This window comes from Lichenostomus cassidix, chromosome 11 (genome assembly GCF_008360975.1).
Source record: "Lichenostomus cassidix isolate B80296 chromosome 11, HeHo_3.0, whole genome shotgun sequence".
In the NCBI taxonomy this organism is placed as follows: Eukaryota; Metazoa; Chordata; class Aves; order Passeriformes; family Meliphagidae; genus Lichenostomus; species Lichenostomus cassidix.
The window spans coordinates 19712829-19734011 of NC_139492.1; the positions used below are offsets into that span (position 1 = coordinate 19712829).

At 39.5% G+C, this 21183-nt stretch overlaps 1 protein-coding gene across 8 annotated transcripts in view; it reads right to left on the minus strand.

Moving 5' to 3' along the window:
* The window catches only part of CHST8 (carbohydrate sulfotransferase 8), a 179771-nt gene that overhangs the window by 98542 nt on the left and 60046 nt on the right, over positions 1-21183 (minus strand). The window lies entirely within an intron of this gene.

Genomic DNA, 21183 nt, shown 5'->3' on the forward strand with positions numbered 1-21183 from the left:
GAGAACATCATCCTGTTCTGCAGGGTGGGAGTGAGAGCAAGCTCAATACCTGGGTTTGGAAGGCTCACCCAGCGATCACAGCAGCAGAGCAGGAGAATTTGAATTCTCTGCTTTTGACAATAAACTTTGTGCTGAACTCCTGCACTCTGCACAGAACGAGCCTGTAGCAGCTGCCTGTGGTAGTAAACATGCTGTGAGCATCCCTGTGGAAGGGCACTTAACTCTGGCCCTGCTCCTTGGAGTGTGTGCCAGCTCGGCAGCACATGGGGTCTCCAGTTCCCTCTTTCTTCTTCAGCTTCTTCTGTGTTTGTGCCCAGTGAGTCCAGATCCAGAAATGCCTTGCTTAATATTGTGCAGACCTCCCTATTCCACTATTTCTGGCTTCATGAACAATCCAAGATACAAGGACAAGTCTCCAGAGAACAGTATGATGTAAAATGTCCCACCATCTTAAAAATTTATTGCTGAAGAAACTGTGCTTGCATATATTTTTAAAATGGAAATGAATAATTTAAGGCTGTTTAAAATATATGAATGTAACTTTAGTTAATCCGTTTTTTGTGTACATTGCTTGGCAAACAAAATATATCTCAAGGGACTCTGTTTTGTTAACAATACTCACTTCCCCTTTTTTTTTTATTACCCCAGAAGCAATTTTTGAAAAGCTTTTCATAACATTTCCATAAAGCTGAAGGCTTCCCTTCATCCTGCTTCCACAGCTGTGTGCTTCCAAACAAACAAGCACTACTGGCTGTACCAAAAGCAGATGAAGGCGAGACCTGCCTCAGCCACTGCCAGGGACATGGCAATTCAGGGAAGGCAGTGGCACCCAGCCCTGCTGGTGTGGCCAAGGCTGTCCCCTGGGGTCACTGGGGAGCCACTCTGTAGGTAATGCAGAAACTGGTGGCAACTGGGAGGGGGGAGTGGGCAGCGGCCAAAACGGTTTCCTCAAGTTGTGCTTGATGAGTAACTAGCTGCAAAATGGGCAGATTTGGAAATGATGCAAATATATCTGTTTGTGGCTTTTTCTAGAGAAGAGTTCTGTATACTCTGCCTTAGGTAGTTGACAAAACACGTTTTAGTGGTTTTGGGAACGAATGATACCTTGATAAGAGATTGGTCAGTCTTCTCAACCTCCTGTCTGGTTTTTAAGGGTGTGAATATTCAGGATGAACTTGCTTTGCAAGGTCCATTGAGTGTAGGCCCTGCTCTCAAACTCAGCTGCAATAGTTTCCTTTTTACAGAAAGAATTAAATACCTGTTGAGTCAGAATGTGTGGCTGACAGGGATGTGCAAAATTCAAGCTGAACCTCCTGTTGTGTTTAATTTAGTACCAGGAGAGGATCTTAGGTCATCTGTATGCCAAGTGAATGCCACACCTGTGAGGCCATAGAGCCTTCTGGCCGTATTTCGTCCTAAAGTTGTCATTTTTGGTCAAATACCAAAAAGTAGGTTTTCCAGTGTTTGTGGTAAGTGAAAGCAACAGCTTACCTACTCTAGTTCTAACTCCTGTGGTAATTAATATTAGGAAAAAAACTTGTCTAAAAACCTAAAACTCATTTAAGTTATAAAATCTGATAATTGATTTGTCTTCACAAAAAAAACTATGGGGAAGAAACTATGGGGAGGCCCATCATTACCTCTTTGCCTCATAAGGCATTATGGATTTCAGCACATTAACATTCACCACTCATGTGCTTCTGTGCAGAGCTTGTGAGCTCTGGAGGGGTGACAGTGACAGGAGGGGCTGGCAGTGCAGGCAGGTGGGAACCCTGGTGCTGAGGGCAGTGAGGGCTGCAGCAGTCAAGGACAGAGCCCAGTTTTATTCCTCTCCCTGGAAATCTTGCGTGCGATCCTATCTGTGGTTCCCCTAAACAATTCATGTTTTTTCTGTGTGAGTAGAGAGCAGCAGGATGAAAATACAGTTTTATGCTTTTGATAAACTGCTCTGTTTCTCCTCTCTTTGGATTAAGCAGTACGATGAATTCAGCTGCTCTCAAACACAGCCCCATGCTGAGAGGTATCTGTTCCATTTTATCCTAGCAACTCAAAGGAGGGGGTATTTTCATATACACTTAAATTTAATTTTCCATCTCCTTGGTATTTGGGCTCATCCCTATCCTGGTTTAAAGGACATCCTCAGGAACCTCCACATTTTGTACATTTCAACTGTTTTTGGAAACCAGGTAGAAGAGGTAGGGTAGGAAAATGCTGGAGTTATAAGTACCACCAATTATTAAAAATCCTAAATTTAATGAATTAGCCTATACTTGACAGTGATAATGTTTCTGTTCTATAGTTAATTAAAGGTAACATTAGGGCCTTCAAAACAAATTCTGGTAATATTTGAAGTACTTTTATTTAGCTGCATTCTTTTTTATAGTATTGGATGAATTAGGCTATTAGATCAGCTGAGTGCAAGAGTCACTATAAATGACTGCAGAAGAGGTATTTTTGATACCATCTGCATATAACTTGGTATTTAGGTAAAAGCAAAAATAAGCTTATCTATAGATCACCAGGTAGGAAATTATTAACTGTCAATCATGTGTCCTATGACACCCCATCTTGTGTTCCTGTTTGCACAAAGTCTGACTTATTACTGATTTATTTAGCATTTTGATATTAGCAAATATGTATGTCTAAAAGAAGTGGTCCAAAAGGTACACACAGAGCACAGAGATTTTTATAGTTGACATAGGGCAGGCAAATGGTCTTGGCTAACAAAGCATGCCTGACTGATACTGCATATCTGACATGAAACCATATGGTAGGACTGTTGGGTTTTTGTTATGAATAAATAAATAATCCCCTTTCAGAAGTAATATTTTCTAGTATCAAGCCAGAAGGAACATTTTGTTATAAAGGTGGTTAACTTGTAAAATGTGTCCTGCATTCTGAAAAATGCACAACCAATTCTTTGTATCAAACTGGGTTTGACATGTGGAGCAGTAATATTTGGCATTATTTCACAGTTTCCCCATTTTAACATTAGAAGTTGCAACTATTTAAAGAACTTAAACAGTGAGCTATTAGAAGGCAAACATCCATCTGGGAGCACAGTAGAAAAAAACAAAACTATGCATTTAAAATACTATTTAATAAAAATTAATTCTAAGCCAAGTGTGACGAACACTTGCCAACATCTCATCCTCCCATGTAGCAAAGACTTGTAAACTATAATCACACCTGTTGTATTAGTATTTGTAATAACTATGCTTGTGATAAATGATCACATCAAATTTTAATAGCTTTCCTAATGTTCACAAGAACAATTGTATAATGAGGTTACTTTCTCTTATATTTATGGTGTGAAAATGTTGTGTGCAGCGTTCAGCCAAAAGTCAGCTCCTGGTAGAACAACTTTCTAAACAACTACTTACAGAAAAACCTCCCTAGTGAAGGAGGTAGGGACTATGAGCAAGATGTATTGCAGCATGTTTCCATGCAGGAGCTTATTTAGGGCTTTTGTACTACAAATCAGTTTATACGGTCTGTTTCAAAAGCAAAGTAAAACAATAGCAAAATCAAATCAGAATAACAAAAAAAGTAATGACTCCTGATCTTCTGTATACTCTAGGAATCCCTTCTTGCATTGTCAGAAACTTTTTGCACTATATATCCTGTCTATACCATTAATACCTCCATTTTTTAAAATGAAATCACACCTGAAATATATCACAGGTCCATATCTTCAGGAAGGTCTCTGAATTTGCTGAGTCTTTAATGTGTCTTTAACCAAAGCAGGATGGGAGTCTCTCCTGTGAAGTGAGGTCCTACCTGCACTAAGCACGGAGGTAGGGATTGCACAGGATACACTGGAATGTCATGATGGCTTTCGAAATTGTGGCTGTCACTGTATCCTGACCAATGTGACCTTCATGTGCATTTTACTTCCAAATAATACCAGGATTCACCTGTTCTGGATATTGTTTGATTTTCTGTATCATACAAAATTTGTGACCACATTTCCTAAGTATTTCAAACTTCATTCCTTCCGGGCCATTTTATCCCTTGTTAGAGACTCTGATAATGTGAAGAAAGGCCCATTTGAAGCTGTCCTATAGCCAGGCTGTGGTTTGGGTAGACCTGCCCTAGCACATGTCCCTGCTGAGCAGCACACACTGCCTTAGAGGATCCTGCCTCACCCTTGGTGCAGAGAAAATGAACAGGGACAGCAGTGTGCACTCAGTGGGGCAGGTTCTGATCCCTGTTAGACCAGTTTATATCTAGTTATTTATACTGGTCTAAAAAAGATTACATTCTGGTGGCTTGATCTACTCTGTGCAGTATTAGAATCCGAATTACCTGATAATTTGGGTCCTACCATTTTTGTCACAGATAATCTGTACAAATGGTGTGTTTTCAGTTTGGCAATTCAGTCCTGTGTTATTTAGGGGCTGCAGTAGTACTATGACAAAGTACAGGAACAAAGACCAACGGCTGATGCTTGAACTCTACAGTGAACCTGCTTTCTATAATCCTGGAAATATGTGCTTGTTTATGGTGTAACATTCAGGAAAGTAAGTCAAAGAAGGATTTGACCTGAAAAAGAAATGCTCAGGTAGAAAGGAAAGGAAATCATCCTGGGTTCCCTGGGCTTCCAAAGCATACTCTAAAATGCTGGGAAATAGTGTTACATTTTTCTGGTGTAGGTCAAATATAATAACTAAATACAACATCAAATATGATATTTATTATATAGATTCTTCAAACATATACTTAGGTCAAGACATTAAGATGGTGTGAAAAATGCAAAGGTAGGATTGACTTAGAGGCTGCACTGTAGCAAGAACAAATCCTGCAATGGCCAAAGAAAGACACAGAGCAGGAAATTCAGGATAGCAAATGCCAACTCCTGCCTGCTGGCTGCCTGTGGATAGGGCCAGGCATGGCACTGCCAGTCACCCACTGTCCAGGACACCACCATGCACTGCACAAAGTCTGTGCCCTGGCACATGAGCAAATGAAGGAGGTTATCATTTATCAACCTGCTGATTGAATCCATTCAGCTCTAAAAGGGACAAAAGACCCCTCACTCTTTCTCTGGAGTTTGATTTGTGAATGTGTGTATGCACAAGCAAATTACAGATACACAGATACACACATGGCTTTCACACTCGTGGATACAATATGTTGCAGAATATTGCATAGTCTGCTGGTAAGTCTGTTTATCATCAATCTCCCTGAGGCCCCACTCGTCTCTTAAGAACTTATTTTTACTTTCCAAACCACTGAACTGCTCTGACTAACCAATCTCATTTTAATTAATCTGACACATGTGAAAATTTCTTGCTTTTTGCAGCCCCAAACCCAGCTCAGTTGTGCCAGAGCAGCTCCTTTATAAATTTTAAATGCTGTGAAAAAACCCACTGATATCCTAGGGTAGGGCAAGCTGGCAAATTTGATGTCCTCGGGGTGATCCCTCTGACATGCCTACAACTGAGCCCAGTAAAAGACTGGATGTGGCCAGGCTTGCTCTTTCACCTCAGCTCCAGTCTGGCACATGGATGTCCAGGACAGGAGCATTCTCTGTAGATTAATGCATCATCAAGCAGCCTGGGCTGCCAGTTTTTGGGAACAATAGAGTAATTTATAATTTCTGGCCCTGTTGCTCTAGCTGTGGTGGGAGTGCAGAGATATTCCAAGGCTGGGACTACTTTTCAGATGGAGTTGTCAGATGGAAATGGACCAGAGGCACAGGTGGGGAATATTGGAGGCTTAAAAAAATAGAGGCTGTTGCTATGGAAGAACAAGAAAGGAGAAGAAGGCACTTGGAAAACATCAGAAGGGGGAAGCAATGGCCTGATATCAATACATTGAAATCTCTAGTGGTTTACATGCTCATTTGACAAGCCTGTGGCAGCGGTTGCTGTGGAGGAGGGCAATATTCTGTTGCTAACAGCCAAGGAAGTTCCTACTTACTCTTCTGTCTTTTCAGCTTAGTGATGCCAAAAATCCCAGAATTAAATTCTGTGGCATTACTTATCAACCAGCTTCTCATTGGAATTTCACAGTTGGGCATGCTGGCACTGTGCCAGGTGGCACCAGCTCTGTTTTCTTTAGGAAGGGATGGGAAATGATTGATCAGCACTAAAAACCTTTGCTTGCACTTCCGGATTGCTTGTAACATCTTTGGAAGTGCAGTCCTGTTAACTGAGCTACCTCATGCTTGTTTGTACATTAATTCAGAGTGCCTAAACAAAATGCTTAATATTTCTGAATTTTGGCATCCTCCACAGATGAACTGAGGAAGGTTCATGATGCACAAGCATCAGGACTAAAATCAAGAAGAGAAAGCATGCTATCAGCACTTCATCATAGATGAAAATTCCGTATAATCAACAATTCTGTTAGTTTCTGATATGAGTTTTTCTGTGTCCTAAGCTTGGACTGACTCTCAGGACTTTGACTTAGAGTTGCAAAGAAATTGTCTTCAGTGAGAGCAGAGGGTCATATGTGAGTACCTTTCAACAAGGAGATCAAAAGGCAAATAGCTAACACCAGCACTGTTCCTTTGCTAGCAACGATGCCACTTGTTCAGCAGAATATACACCCAACTCCAGCACTTTAAAAAGAAGCCAAACAATTGTCTCATCCTCAGATATTTTTTTTAATCTGCTGGATCACTTAATCTGTGGGGAAAACAAAAAGAGAATTAAAAAAAAAGCAGGCTAACTAGACATTCTGAGCATGGAGAGTTTTAAAGAATAGGTTCTAAGTTTAGCAGGTAAACTACAAGATCTCACAAGGCAGTGCTGGTAACTGCAGCGACATGGTGCTCATCTTCACTTATTCCTCAGCTGCAGAGAAGACCAAATGCAGAATAGTCTGGTCATCATAAATAACCAGGTCAAGATGGAGAATTTCTGGCTTTATCTACACAGATGGTTAAAGACAAAATTGTATAATCTGAAAATAGTTTATAAAAAGATTAACAAAACCCCAGGAAAACAAGATGGCTTTGTGCTGGCAGAACAAAACTGGAATTGGGTGACACTGTCATGACAAATCCCACAGGTTTTCTGTATAAAGTGACCAAATCACTGAGTTTTCTTCCTTCATTGGTAATATGGGAACACTCACAACATGTTTTCAAGCTTAATTAATATTTGTAAATCACTTTGATCTTTTCAGATTGGAAGTGTTGTTAGCACACAGTACTGATATTAATTATTAGAACAGAATTGGGCTCTGTGGGTATCTCACAGCTGGTACCTGCATACCCAGGGATTTTGGATGACTGTTCCCTAAAATAAACTTTGCTTGACAGAACAGGAAGTTTTAAAGCTGATTGTTCAGCAAGGATGGGCTTTGGAGAAATATTCATGGACTAGGAGCAGATTTTCACTCAGTGGATTTACAGAAAACTTCTGAAAGTTTCTAGGGGCTTGGAATATCACTATGTAACAGAGACAGTTCCACATGAAATCCCTGATCACACTCCAAAATCCTACTGATATGAGAGACATTTCTCTTTGGGCTGCTGAGCTGATGTACTCTAAGAGGCATTTCTGTAACCATCACAGAGAGAAGTCTGTAAGGTCTATGTTCCTTTGAAGCCAAATTAACTTAAATACATACTGCATTTTGAAAAGACTTCTCCCTTTTTGGGTGGTGGGGTTTTTTGGGGGTTTTTGTTTTGTTTTGTTTTGTTTTTTGTTGTTGTTGCTTTGGGTTTGTTTTGGTTTTTTTTTTGGCAGGGGGATAGAATTAAATTTTTTCTATTTTCAAAATTGTGGTGGAATCAAAAAGCTGTATTTGACTTCCTGTAATGGGTATGGCATTGGTGTTACATTAGGAGGAGATTGACAGAATGAAGATGTATTTTAAAAGGAAAGTTTCATTTCAATGTGCAAAAATATAGTTCAGTGTTTCAATATGGCTCATGAGTTTTAATGCAACTGTTAAAAAAATCAGTCTTTTACAATTTCAATTTTTGTTTCTTGCTACATATTGCACAAAATGAGAGAACTGATGGGTTTCAGTGGGTACCTTGTGCCTTAGGTTCTTCTGGTGCAAGGAAAAATACATATTTCACAAAGACTGCAGATGCTTGTTTGGAGGGTGTTTTCAGCTCTTTGGATACGAGGGCAAACATGCCTATTTCAAACTCATACTGAAGAAGAACACTTTTAACAATCTCTTTTTCTCTGTAATTTGTGATCTGTTGAGAAACATTTTTCTGCTAAGCAGAGGACAGAAGGGAATGAAACTGTGCTTTGCAGCCCCTCTGTGGAAGCAGTGGCTTGTGAGTAAGAACCTGCATTTTGCACCCCTAGCACAGTGAGGGTAATGCATAAATACTTTGTAGTGAGATATGAAATGTTCACAGTTGTTGCTCAAAGCCCGCAGTCATTTGTTTGGCTAAGAATATTTTGCTGTTCTGTTTTGTGGCAGTAGTACTAATGCACAGAAATTCAAACATTACTATGCAAGCACCTCTTGCATAGATTTCTCCCACATTTTTTTCCTTTTGAAGCTGCCCCCTGAGCAACTTTCTGACACCAGAGACTTCTAACATCTCTAAATGTTGCTGACTGAAAAAACAAACAACACTGTCACATTTGGAAAGTCAAAGCAGAAAAGTGTCTCATTTGTAGAGCGATTCATTTCGATTTTCATCTTGCTGCTGTCACTGAGGATACATGAACAACAGCAGTTGGTATTGTCAGGAGACCTAAGCAGACCTGTTTCGTTGGCTGACTTGACAGCTGTTCCATGAAAGAGATTCATGCTTACAAAATCAGAAAAGTATGAAGACCACATTTTCTTTTTAACCCTTTCTTGCCTCACTGTACCTGTGTTATACTTTAATGAAAAATCAAAGGGAAGACTCAGGTTGCTGTGGAAAATAGCTGAGAGACTTGGTTTAGCAAACTACCACATGTGGCTGATGTAGCACTCCCTGAAGCAGCGTCTTTGACATTTGGGTCTGCACAGCTGTCTGGGGAAATTAAACACAGGGGTCTGATTCCCCTGTTACCACAAACAGCACATAGTGGGGAAGAAGTTTACATTATTCTTCTGAATAATCCAATTCTCAGGCAACCTTGATCTTTTTTTCCTTTAGACCAGCAAATATTCAAATGTTTAGATGTTTCTAAAAGTGTACTTCCTTTACAGTTTTCTGCTTCCTTAAGTTTTGAAAGAAACTTTTTTTTTTTTTTTTAAGCAGGTACTACTGCCACGTGTTTACGTTTTTTAAAGAGTAAGGATTTCCTATTATAGTGGGCTTAACTTGGCTGTTCTGGGGCAGAGTTCCAAATACAGCATCTGTCTGCATACTCAGCCCTTGATACCCACAGGATTTATGCAACAGAAGAGTTTCTCTCACAGTTATGTAGATGAGAGGATTGTAAACAACTGATTAATATCCAGTTGTTTAATAGGAGTGGTGCTGATGGCCCTGCACTAGCATGCATTGGTGACACTGTTTCCTTTAGCTCCTGCTGCAAAGCTCTGCAAGTTCATCACAGGATACCAGGAAGTCTTGTGGCTGTGAATTGTTACAGTCAGTGGGAAACAAAAGACTGTGCAAATGAATGACCATGAGAAAGCCAAATGATATAAAGCTGTGCTCCATCACAAATATAAATGCCTCGGCAATTACGCTAGAAGGATGCCAGATTTCAGGAGTATTGCATTAGGGCTGTGGAGTTTGGTTCAGACTACACTGAAAACAAAACATAAAATAACTGGAATGTGCGAATGAAACTAGGGCAGCTTCTTCCAGTTAGCCCAGCTGTGGCCCTGAGCATGAGTTGTTCCAAGTCTTTTGAAAGGTGCTGTTCCCCCACTCAGAGGCTGCGGGGCCCTTGCTGTGGGCAGGCACAGGCTTGGAGAGGTAACTGCTTTGGTCTGCAGTCATTTCTCTGTGCTTAGGATTAGTTATTTTAAATTAATCATCCATTTATCTGGGACCAGTATCTTGGATTGCCTCCATACAAATCTAATCTAATTATTTCAATAATTGTCGATACTTTGTTAAGGATAAAGCTTAGAAAAGCTCCTTGAGATCATGCACAGGGATTTTCTTGGCCCTTTTGGGTTTTCCTGCACTGGGGCATGTGTTAACCATGGCATTTGCCTTCACAGTCGGATATGAAAACAAGCCTCAGTGTACTTCTACTAACATGAACATGAGCACAGGCTCTGCAGTGCAGCAATGAGATCCAGATGCTAAACACAGGAAAGCAGAAAAGCACTTTACTTATTGAGTGTTAGCACTAAAAGCCACGGACAGGACTGCCTTTGTTAGTAAATGCTGTTTCCATCAGTATGTGTTTACAGAACAAGTCTATTAAATATACATTCCACACTTTTCTGGCATGTGCAGATGCTTATATGGAGGCACAGATGACACTTCCGGCAGTCAGGAACCTTTTGCTCATGAGCCACTGAAGTTGGGTTAAATACAGCCTGCTTCTCACAGGACATTTTCTGTGGCTTGTACAGCTGGTTCCAAAAACATATTTAAACAGAAGAGCTCAAACTGATCAAATTACCCTGGGTGGCTCCTGCTGTATTCAGTGATGCCACACTTCTGCTGCTGTCTAAGACAGGGGAGGAAAGAAATGACAAAGAGCTCTCTCAGATGGGGCTGTGGCACCTTCTTACCTGCTCACAAGAACAAACCTGATGTTTGTAATTATCTGGAGGCTGCAGCCAGGAGTATTTTTACTGTAGACATAAGCAAGAGTCCTCATTTTTGTCATTGATTACCAAGCAAGCAGGGCCTATGAGTAGTTGCTTCTCATTACAAGCCTTAACCTGAAAAGTACTGCTGAGCACTGAGACGTTTTGTTTATTGACTTGTTTAGGACATGTACTGAATATAAGCAGTGAATGCATGTGCTCAGACATAGTGTTGTATTATCTAATTATCTGCCATGTAGGACTTAACAACAAGGTTGAAATATGAAGGACGCAGAAACAAAACTGCAGGTTGCTTTTAGAAATCTGTCTTTTCAGAGTGAGCCTTAGTTTTCCAGAGCTGCTGCTACGCACAAAAGTCATTCACCTGACTTTTTTTAAACCGTGTAAGCAAAACTAATTAATTACTGCAAGCTCAGCAGGCATGGAAGTGCTTTGCTAGATACAGACCTGCAGTCAACTATTATCAACTTTAATTACCAAATGCTGTGGTTTTTTATCTAGCTTTAAGAGCTCATCTAAGTTTTTCAGCCCAAATGCTCCTGGGGCAGTTTATTTCTTGATACCTTAATGACCAAGTATCCCTAACAAGTTTTTCAAAACCTTGGAATTTCAGTAGAGGGAGGGGACAGTCTGGCTGCACTTGTACCACAGCACGTTCTTAATTTTCTGGGCTGTGCTATCTTTCTGCCATTTAAACACAGTCCTGACAATTGTTTTTAAGTGTGATGTGCCAAGAGCCCCCCACCCCCTCAGACGTGTGCACAGGAATTGGTGCAGTCCTTGCTTACAAACTGGACACAATGAAGGACTTCATTGTCTTACTGAGACTGTAATATTTGGTAGCAATGCAGTCTTGATGTTTCAAACAAGTCTGTCTCTTCCTAATCCATTTTAATTAATAAATTATAAGTTAATTAATTATGTGATTTTATCCCATTTCCTCTTAAAAGCAATTCTGCTGAGATTTTAACATGTGGTAACAGTGAAGTCTAGGTGTTTTAAACAAAGCCACCCTTTCGCACTCCTTATTCTATCATTAACAAATTATGAACCAACTAATTATGCTTTTCATATCCTCCCTGTCATATGCCTCTTATATTCTGATAGATAGAAAGCTTAGTACTGAGCATCCGAATTTTTATAATCTATTATGGAATGACTGTAGAATTACTGTTAAGAAATAGTTCAGATCTGGGTCTCTTTCCTTGAGATTATGACTTGCTCAGGAAGAGCTATCATATTATTTGATTTACATAGTATGAATTAAGATTTTAAATTCCTCTTATAGCAGTTTTTCAGTATTTGTTGTATCATATAATGACTATAGACATGACAATCTATTTTTTTTCCTGCAAAATACATAAATATTAAAAGTACCGATGTCATATGCCATACAATAGGGTGAATATGAGTATGTATCTATAAGGGACTGAAGAAAGAAAAATAAAAATGCACTGAAACTGGCTGGAAAAAAATTGCAAAAGCTGAATAAGCAGTACTTCATTAGCATTTCTGTAAAATATTAACCCAACCTCTACTGTATATAACACTCTTTACAGCAAATAACAACTGTAGGATTTCCCATTTTGGTTTTTCTACAGTGAAATAAAGCTGTTTTGTGAAATACATGGATCAGGAATTTCCTGCTTTCTGCACTTTGTCTTCTCAACCTTGTTTTCTCATCGCTTGCCCTTTCATAGTGTTTAACTACAGACAACAGAAACACTGCTTAGTCCCTGTTTAGCAGTGATGCAAATCTGCTCAGTGTGGAGCAGAGAGGAGCCCTGAAGAGAGCAAGGATTTCTCATTCTGATACTCCAGCCACCAGCTGTCACTGGAGAGGGCCTGACCTTTGCTAAGGATGAAAATTCCAGCCATACTGCCTCCACTGGTTTGTCAGGGTCAGGTGTTTGGCCAGCAGAGGCTGTAGGGATGAAGCAGCAGAAAGGAACGGAAGGTGAGGAGATGGTAAGGTGTCCTCAGCTGCCTTGGTGCAAGCAAGGAACAAGCAAGGAGAGGGGGTTTGCACAGGTGTTTCTCCAGCTCCGTATTTGCACTTTCTGGGAAGTTTCCTCTTCTCAGTGGTGGCAACTGCAGAACAGGATTGGGCAGAAGTCACACATGAAGCAAAATCATGAGAGAGCTCTCTATCCTTCTTTTGTTTCAGTTTCAAAGGTGAATATGAGCTGGCTTCGCCTTTTTTTTTTTCTTTCTTTTTTTTTTTCTTTTTTTTTTTTTCTTTTTTTTTTCTTTGTGCAGAGATAGGCATGAGTGTAATGTGATTACTTGGAGAGGACAGACAAAATCAAACAGTAATTTCAGAAAGGCTGGTTTCTGAAGGTGAAGCCTGTGAGATCAAGAGCCTGCAAGGCTCCTCCAGTGATATTGGTATTTCCCTTGTTTTCTGCCTAGTAAATTCAAACTCTGCAACATTGATTGCTGAAGGTTTCAACAATCCATATTCTCACTCTCTGTATTGGAAGGGGGGAAATAATAAAATTAATGTATCCCTTTATACCTATATGCACTGTGTTAATTTACCAAAATGCCAAAGTTTTGCTCTGAAGGAGTACAGAAATTAAGATAATTAATATGTTTCAGAGGTGTATATACAGCTAGCACATCATAGATCTTGTTGAGCCTTTACTATGCCACAAAAAAGCAGCAAAGGTTTCTGTTGGGGACCACTGATCTTTCCAGCACACAAAATTTGACATAAATCCATTTCCAAATTGATATTCTAATATTTCAGCTCCTACAGAAAACCTGCGCATTTTCAAAAAGAAGGACAAAGCAATAGAATCTATTACCCATTTAGTTTATTAAATGTGATTCTTGCCTGTAAATCCAGAATACTGATATTTAATTGTTTGATTGTTATAAATTTCTTGATCCTTAAACCAATGCTAAAAATAGAAATGCCTACTGAAAAATAGATTATGCTCCAGTCACTCAAAATAAATTGATCACAGAATGCTGTGCTTTGTTATAGTGAGTCTTGATTCTAGGTATTTATCAGCTGAAACACAAGTTGCTGTTAAAACTTGCAGGATAACAGGGTAATAAATAGTGAGCAGGTGGGAAAAGACATCCTGTGTCTGATGATTACATGTGTTAGAGTGGTAGTTCAGAGATTACTTTAATAATAGAGAAGGCTGCAGCCTGCTGAGCTGCTGCATGACAATGTGTCCTTGACCACTCACACAACATGCCTGAGCATCCTGCTGCAGTTTGGGGCTTCACACAAGGACAGTTGGCTGCTAAGAACAACTTAAGAGATAACAAACTAAAATATGAATATGTGGTGGGATGCCATGATTCTGTGCACACTGAGCAGCACTGCCATGCAAATGATAAATCTCCAGGAGGAGAAGAATTAATTCTCATACTGCCACATTGAAATGGCTTAAATATGCACCAAAGCTATTTTCAGTGACCAGACAATTGCATCCTATATGGCTTTCTGAATGTGAGCTGACAGCCTGCGACGGTAAAGTGCAGTGCAATCATTTTTGGGATTGAGCCAGGCATATCAATTGAATCATGGCTCCTCCACAGCAACTCAGTGAAAAAAATGCAGAAGGAGCATGTCATTTCATATTGAACAGAAGGCTAAGGGTTTAATGACTGCTCAGGGACCCCAGGCAAGATTTCCATCAACACAGTTAGCCACTGTTGTTTTCAAAGGAGCCATGAGGTAAACACTGAAGCTGTAGGCATTTTCCTGTGTGTTCTTTGGTCCATGTGAAGGCCGGTAGCATGCCTACATGTGATGCTTATTACATACAGCAGAAAGCCTTTCTTTTTTGCCACTTGGGACATTTACGAAAATTAGGGTATTTAGTTAAATGAATTTTAGCCTTTTAGAAAGTCCCCTTTTGCATCTGAGAGACCTTCTGGTTCTTACATCTTCTATCTAAAGTAATAAAGTCAGAGTGCCATTACAGTTATGTGATAAAAAGTGTGAGGGACTTCTTCCCTGGGCTTGAGCACACAGACCAGGAAAGAGTTGAGCCTGTTTAGTACTTCAGATCGCATTTGTGCAACAAATTTGTGAAACAAAGCCACCAAAACAGACCAGTCAATGTTATAATCTGGGTTGTGTTTGGAATTGCTCATTGATTGAGAGGGTAGCAAAGATTGCACCTCTGCAATGGAAAAGCTGTGACATCCCTGAGGTTGATGGAACTGCTCAGACCAGCTCATCAGCTGTGCCAGGCATTGCCTTTAGGCACAGAGGTGTTAATTTAGAGTGTGAACAGATAAAAACCACAAAGAGGATTATTTTTATCCTTTTACATCTATAGGTGGGGAGTGACATGCAGGTATGTATTTAGTTGAAAAATAAGCTATCTTTGGGCTAATTTCCTGTATGATAGTAACAACTCTTCTTCTAAATTGATTTATGCTTTCTTTAACAAAAGACAGACACTTAACAAGAGCAGCTCCATTGGTTAATTAACTCTTTCAGCATGTGTGCAATGCTGTCTGCAAAACAATACTTGATGTAGATGACATAATTAACCAGAGAAATCCAGCAGGTAACCAGCTCTCCTGAGCTTCCCACAAAGACTTCTCTGATGGAATTACAGTAACTGAAGATCTGATCCTATTATCTATAATGTGTCAGGTAAATTTTAAACTAGATTTTCCAATGTATGTTCAGAGAGGAATGCCTGCTCCACTAAACAGCAGCCAAAAGATGCTCTTGTGTACACCATTACCTGAAAAAGGCAGCTGGCTAATGGGGTTTGCCACTGAGTGGTGGTGGGGATGAACTTGTATGAGGGAAGGAGTAGTTGCAGTACTGCGTGTCTCACCAGCTAGGCAGGAATCTTGCATTTCTTAAAGAAGATCCATTGTTTCTCAGAAAAAGTTAAATAATTTCACTTAGAGCTGAGCATCAGCAGTACAACTTCAGATCTGAGTTGGTGCTCCTGGGGGTTTCCAGGCTCTCCTTTTACCTGTGTATTTTGCTGGTTTCTGTAGATTAGGCAGGTGCATGCTATGTGCAACTCTGAACTAGAGGCAAATTCCATCTTCCAATTGATCTATCCAGCAATATTGAAATGGCATTCTGTATCAGCATAAACATTTTGAATTGACCCACTTCAGATAATGTTTTATTTATATTTTGCCATTTGATAGTGGAACAAATATGATTATTCACTGTTTTTTTTCACCAATAGCCTTTTTGTAAATCTTGAAGATAGGAAAATCTTGAAATACATTTCTTTTGGATCATTTAACAACTCCAGGCTTGATCCTGTAAGCTGTAGGTAGTGCAAAAGCACAGCTAAGCCACTGGTAGGATTAGGGAGGATGCTGTATTTATCTCAAAGAGCAGTAGGAGACACTTAACATTAAAGTCTGCTGTGCTACTGGAGTCTGAGGATATTGCTGCCTGTCTAAGCCACCCCAAGCCACCGGGCTGTGGCTGCAGGGACTGTATTTCACCATACCTGTTGCCAGCGCTGGTATAATTGGCCCTCCTGACACTCTGGGCTACCATCTGCCCTTGGAACCCAGTGCTTGCTCCTTGACAGAGCAAGATGTTATACATGAGCAGGGGAATCTCCAATCTTTAAGGACTGGTCCAGCCCATGCAGCCTTCTGCTCCTTCCCAGTGGGAATCAACCTGCAACCCCTGCCTGCCCTGTGAAGCACCTGGTCCTGCTCTCTGTGCTCCAGCTGTGAGCAAACTGTGCTCCATGATAGACTCAAGCTGGCCTTGGGGAAAGGTGGAAATAACAACAACAACAAACAACAGCAACACTAGTTGTTGTATTTTAAACATTATTTTAAAAACTTGTTCCAAAGCATGAGGTTTTTCCCAAATCCTTTTCTCCTGCAATGAGGTGATTGATTATGTGAGTAGTTCTCATTTTATGTTTCATGAAATAAGTGTTCTGCCCTCATCTTAACAGAAAAATATTAGAGATGACTGTAAGAAAACCCCAAGATTATGCTAACATTAACCATATAAATACAAAATAGTTTAAGAAAACCTTGGAAATTGATACTGTGAGTATAATTAGCCTTCAAAATACTGATGCTATAGGTTCTTTATACCTTCAGCCAGCATTTTGAAATGAAAACACTGAATTAAAAACAGCTTTAAAAGTGTACAAGCTGAAATACACAGCAGTACCACTGAGAGAGAGAAAAAATTTTGCAACGAGGGAAGAAGGGAGAAGTGTAGGTGTTGTTTCTTTCCTTCAGTTTCTCACAATCCTTAGTCTGTTTACACAGAGAAGCTTTTCTGTCATTATATCACTCCATAGTGTATTAAGTATAAAGCAAATATTCACACTGTGCCACTGGTTTTCACAGGAGTAGGCACATGATTAAGGTTTAGCATGTATGACTATGTTTGCAAAATCAGTGCTTCAGGCAAAGTCTTTCCAAAAAGGTCCCTGTAACCTGGTGTTAGATAATCATAGATGTGCTGTGGATAAAGCACTTTAGAAGGTATGGAAATGGATTTAAAACCATATGAAGTGCACTTCAGAGATTTCCAAAAGTCAAGTCCTTGTTTAACAAGAAAATGCAGAAGGCTGACAGGCAATATCTTGCCAGGCAGCTCCTGGTGGGTTGAGGCTTTAAGGTGACATTGGAATTGCTCATCTGGTGGATATGCAGCAGACTTGTCCCTGGCAGGTAGTTGGGAGCTTCCAGCCCCAGGTGCTTTTGGCAAAAGGTTAAGAAAAAATGTTATGACAGCCACAGAGCATGTGTCAGAAATGTCAGTGCTGCTTTATAAATGAAATGGAGCACTGCTGAAAATAGACGGGACTCTCAGGTATCATTGCAACGTAGTTTTCATGCACACTTAATCTGGGCATCCCTCATTAAAATCCACTGCTAGGGTTTGCTGAATTCCTCTGTTCAGCCTATGGGCCATGTAGAAATGAGTAAACCTGCAACGGGAAAGGAAATCCTATGTCGTGATGCCTAAGAGCCACTGACAGAGGCAGTGAGCTAAACTATGTCCTAATGTTCAGCAGTGTGGTTCCACTGAGGTCACAGATTTAATGTATTTGCTACAATGTGCCTTTCTGTTTGGATTTTGGAGTTTTTTGCAGCAACACAGATATGCAAGCTTAAATGAGCTTGGGAACAAAACCTGAGCCACACCGTAGAATAGTTATAATCAGTCAAAAAATTCCATCAGAGATTATTAAAGGATTGAGAATGCCACGTAGGGAGAGTCCAGGCTTCATAAATATAGGGAATGGCTTTTCAATCCTTTATATTTACATATGCCTTCTGCTGCCTTTGTTAAATCCAGGGAAGTAGCAAAAATGTCCATCCCTTAAATAACACCTATAAATAATGTCTGATGAGTGCAGGCTGTTTTATATATATATATATTAATTATGAAAACCTTATATTTAATTACATTAATGCCCCTCTATACTTTCTAGTTATTTACATGGACTTTCCCAGGGTATAAATTCTAGTGGGAAAGCATAAATGAGAATCAGACTCCATGAGGATAAGCAAACAAAACTTGATAGCTGTATTAACTGATAAATTTTTGTTATACTTGAACACTGCCTTTCTTTTTTCCTTTTGTTTTGAAGACCACACTAAAGAAGACACAGCTAGAGAATATTTTGTGCAGCCTGGGTGGGATTTCCTTGCTTGCTTCTCCTCCAAAGGCTTGTCTCTTTCTTGAGAAAATAACCACTACTTCATTTACATATTAATTTCATATTCAGCAGAAGCACTTGTATTACAAACTATAATGTAGGGAATGAATGAAACATGCTGCTCTGCTCTATCACACATGTGGTTCCAGAGAAGCAAGTGGCAATAATATTAAAAATTCAGTTTTGATTAAAACAGAACACCTGTACATTGACCGATCTAAATTCAAGCTTTGGAAACCTTAGGAAATCAGAAAGTTGATAAAGCCAGGGTTTATAAGTTTAGTCACTTTCTGGAAACTGACTTCACATGTTTGCATTGAATGTAATAATATAAGTAAATTTAAATAAATATTTTATTACAATAATGTGATGAAAACTTTGGGCCTCATAGGTTGATGGTTGCACTTGGTGATCTTAGAGGTCTTTTCCAACCTTAATGATTCTGTGAAAAAGAGAAATATACAGGGTAACTAGCATTAAACCAACTGGAAGCATATTTTCATGCTTTTATATGCTTTGCAAAGTGTGTATATAGTGTGATACGTACCGTCTCAGATGCCATTTTCATTCTTTGATGCTTTTTATATTGGATTAATAACATTCTGTGATTTGGGAGGCATAAAATAACATACAGCTTCCTTTTAGAATGAAAAGCCCAATGCACACCATTCCACAGGTCTGTGTGCCATTTTCATAAGAGAAATTCACTAAATAAGAATTATTAAAATTAAAATGGCATTTTCCTGGACCGATTGCTGTGTGTTGTTTACTCAGAGTCAGAGAACTCCGAGGCTGCCCAGCTGGAGCTGCTGCTGCCCTTTGGGTGCCTCCTGAAACAGCCCCACACGGTTCCATCCCTGGCAAGCTTGATAAAGTCATCCAGAAATATGGCTCTGTAATCACAGGAAGCAGCTTAGTCCAAGTTCATGAATGTCAGCCCTTCCAAATTAACGTGCATTCTGTGGGTCACACACATTCCCATATGCCAGATTCTGGTGTGCCAGTGCCAGCGAGAGCCCATTCCACGTGTTCTGTGCCTTTTCCCACAGACAGGCACATGCTGACATGGGAGGGGACAGAATGACATTCTGTGTGTTTAAATTAGCTTTGTGCATTTTCGAAAATCTGCTCAGAGCAGAGGCAGTATTAAAAATACAAAAATTAAAAGATAGCTCCTGTCCATAAATTGTGACTTTGAATTTAAAAAAGAACATATTGTAAAATCATTCCTGTATGCAAAGTCTGACACTGCTTGGCTGCATCATCCAGCCAGTCCCCAACAAACCACCCCATATAAACCAAAGGGGCATTCTGCTTTAAACTGGCACAGTGCAGCTCATCATTACAGATACATGACTAGAGGCTCTGAATTTACAACCAGACTGACTAATGTTGGATTACTAAATCTGTAATCCTTCATCTGAATAAGTGCTCTCATTTTAAAAAGTGCAGTTTTGTTCAGTGGAGATTATTCAGGAGAGGAAGTGCTCAAAAAAAATTTGTATTTATATATAAAACTGTTGTGTTTCAATGTGGAAAACCAACATATTGAATTTTTTCTTTTGTGAGTTTTAATGTTGAAAAAAAAGAAAAAGCTTCTGAGGGGCAAAATCTAGTGTTTGATACATGAAATCCAGTGACCTTAGAAATAAAATGCTTTTGTCTAAAAAATTCTTAAACCCATTTTGTTGACCAGTTTGGAAAATTAAATGATTTCTTTAAAGGTTCAAGAATAAATTTAGAGAACAAAATTGACACTTTAATGTGCCTCAGGATCCTGGCTAGCATAGCACACAATTAATATTGTTTGCTGAAATATTTACCTTCTGCTCTTCTACTAATCACAGCCACATTGGTTTAAGCCACTGTATTTATACAAAATACATAAAATGTACATCTTCACAGAGAACTGTTGCATAGTTTTAATAATTATTTAACAAATGTAATCCCTATGAATGAGGCTTATCATTGAAATCTCAATAGGATTTTTGGGGGGTTGCTATGCAGCATTGTAATTACAGGGATTGGCTACAAACTGCTCTTGAGAGAGGAGGATATGGCTTGTGAAAATGCATCAACCATTCACACCCTCTGTACTCCCCTAGTTTGTGTAGTAACTTCTTCCTGCAAAGATTCATCTCAATTTCCATAGAAGGAGAAAAGATTGTAAAATCAATAAAATCATTGTGGTTGCAGCTAATCTATTGTAAAGAAATCCTTGTAAGCATTGTGCATAATTAACATAATGAGATAGGCCTGTGCTCATGGGCTGTGCTGCCAGTCAGCTTCCCAGACACCAACATAACCACATAAACCCACTGGTGTGCAAGTGTCTGACAAGTGTTTACATGTTAACATTCATTAGGAGATTCGGACAAGCAATTCACGCTTGATTAATTGATTATCCCATGGTGACAGTTCAGTTTTTGAAAGAGCTGCCAACCCGGGAAGGAGCAGGACAGTCAGACCAATGACAAAAGACATTGATGGACAAACACTGGACTTATTGAACAGCTGCTGGAGTGACATACCAGTATCTACAGAGTTTAATCAATGCCTCAAAGACATGGCAACACTATAAAGACTGTTTATTTCTTTTCTGCGTGTTTATGAATTGTTAATGCAATCAATACATATTAGCTTCATTTGTTGTACATTTAAAATGTAATATGAATTTTCCAAGTTAAGAGTTGCCTTAATATCAGGTTTTGTACAGTGAAATTTGTGAGTCCTTGCAGATTTATGAGGTTTTATTGACATCTAGAAAGCCAAGTGTAATTTCTGACTTTGTTTATTCCAGCATTACAGAATTAGTAAGAGTAGACATTGCAGGACTTATTGCATAAATTAAGTTCTTTGGCAGTGTGTG